Consider the following 2305-nt stretch of genomic DNA (forward strand, 5'->3'; position numbering starts at 1 on the left):
CCACTTTTTAAAAATTTAATAACTAGCTGTTAACTCATCTTTCTTGAGTTATAATTGCATGAATCACATTTCATCCGAATGCCAATTTAAGATTGATAGAAACTGTTTAGCTAAGGGTGATAGTGCTAACCTAGTGTGCGGCTATGTGGTCTAACACTCGTCTTCAGAACCGAAGGTCCTAGGTTGGAGTCCCGAGTGGCGCATAGTTGAGTTCCTGGAAAAGGCTCTTTACTTACATTCTCTCACCATACTCGGGTGTCAAATGAGTACCTGGCCGTTAACAGCGTTGTCTCTGTCCGAAAAAGAAAACACTATAATGTCGCCTAACATGAGTCATTGTTTCGTCCTAAGTGTTTCTGTTGGCTAAAGACTCCTTCTAAAACGCTTTGTACACGTTTAGTGGATATTGCACTATATAAAATCTCAAGTTTTAAAAATAAAGTTTTGTTATATCCCATTAATGGAAGGGAAACGAAAACAAGAAAGAAAGAAACAGCAATAAAATCTATCCAATTCATCGGAACTTATTTGAAGCTATAAGGGAATGCGTTTGTCCCCAACTGGGTCCCTTAGTTGTGTTAGACAGTGGGGTGATTACAATGAGGAAAGCTCATCATATAAAAACGTTTTTAAGTTTTGATGATTTGCAAGAATATTATATAGAAAACTCATAATTTACACAACTCTTTGAACATAAGCTTCATTACTACATATTTTAAAAACTCGTTCAAATCACTATCTATCGCAATAACTACTAAACGTGCTTAAAGCGCTTTACAAAGGATTTCTATCCAACAGCAACACTTCACATGTAGGACGAGACACACGTCTGTTTGGCGATATTCTTCTTCTTCTTCGTCTTGTGGAAACCTCCAATATTGTCGAGGATCACTCCACCGTTTGTAGTGTTTTACATTTTAAACTTGCTAAAACTCTGCACATAATACTAATTTACAAAAAAAAAACCACATAGATTAAAAAGTCACGTTGTGAACTCTAGCAATCGCGTGAAGGCATGTTGGCAACCGTTTTCAGCCACTTCAGCTGGGAGGCTATTCCATAGTCGGGCAGTGGAAGGGAAAAACGAATACATGTGGGCGTCTGTTTTTGATGTTGGGATGGTTACTCTTGCTGTGTGTCCCCTCGTATTTCTTGTGCCGATATCTTTGATGTCGTTTGGAAGTTTAAGGCACGAATTTTTGTAGTAGATTTTGTGGAACAATTTAAGTTTATCTATCTTTCTATTAATTTTTTCCGACGGAGACAAAGCTGTTGATGACCAGGTACACATTTTACACCCGAGTAGGGCGAGAAAATTGAGTAAAGAACCTTTTTAAAGGACTCAACTTAGCGCCGCTGAAAGCAGGACTCGATCGAAGGCGAGTGTCATATCACATGTAATTATTACTCAAGTAACGGATCAAGGAACTGAAGCAGTTACCAAACACATTCATTTAATGGCCAGAAATTATGTTATGAATATTGGATATATGTACTTGTTTGAATATTATAGCTTCTATCTTAAATAGAGTCGCAATGGTTGATTGACCTTATCTAAGCTCAAATAGTATGTTATCATATTATAGATATGCTATGTTATGTTATGTCATTAGTATAATTTGAAACATTAAAAGCGCAGATTATTACTGAATCAAATAACCGAATGTTTATATTTTATGGTAACAAAAAGTGTTAAGTGACTTTGTTAACATCCTATGTTTTACTGCCATAAACTCCAAATCATTGCTTTAAATTTGGTCAGAATCTCCTTTAACGTTCAATTCCAACTGATATGTTTTAAAAAAACGAGCTTTTATCTAACTCAATATCAACTAAACACACTCAAAGCGCTTTGCAAGGGGTCCCAAGTCTAGGACATCCTAGGACAATGAGAAACTGTGACTAAAGAGTCCTTTCCAAGGACTCAACTTTGTGCTGCCAAAATTGGGAACCGAAATAGGGACCCTTGGGTAAGAAGCCGAGTGTCATGGGTACTACAAGACGAGACAGACTCCAAAAGTTCTTAAACTTGTGACTTTAAAGATGCATTCTGCAGTATATGCGTGTTCTCATTAAGAGGGGTTTGGTTTACTGGCATGTAAAAAATAAAGGAGAACGAAGCAATGAATAAGGCGAGATCTGGCATTCGCTGAAGACGTTTGCCATGGATAGAGACAGATAAATAAGAATGGAAAGTATTAAAGCAAACATGTGTCCATGATCACCAAAAAAAAATCAAAAATAAAAATGTTCTTATTTTTTGATGTCTTTGTCATCCAGCCCGAAAACGTCACAATCTGCGCGT

The sequence above is a fragment of the Berghia stephanieae genome, chromosome 1, assembly GCF_034508935.2.
Source record: "Berghia stephanieae isolate SIO BIC M18660-M18661 chromosome 1, UCSD_Bste_1.3, whole genome shotgun sequence".
NCBI lineage: Eukaryota > Metazoa > Mollusca > Gastropoda > Nudibranchia > Aeolidiidae > Berghia > Berghia stephanieae.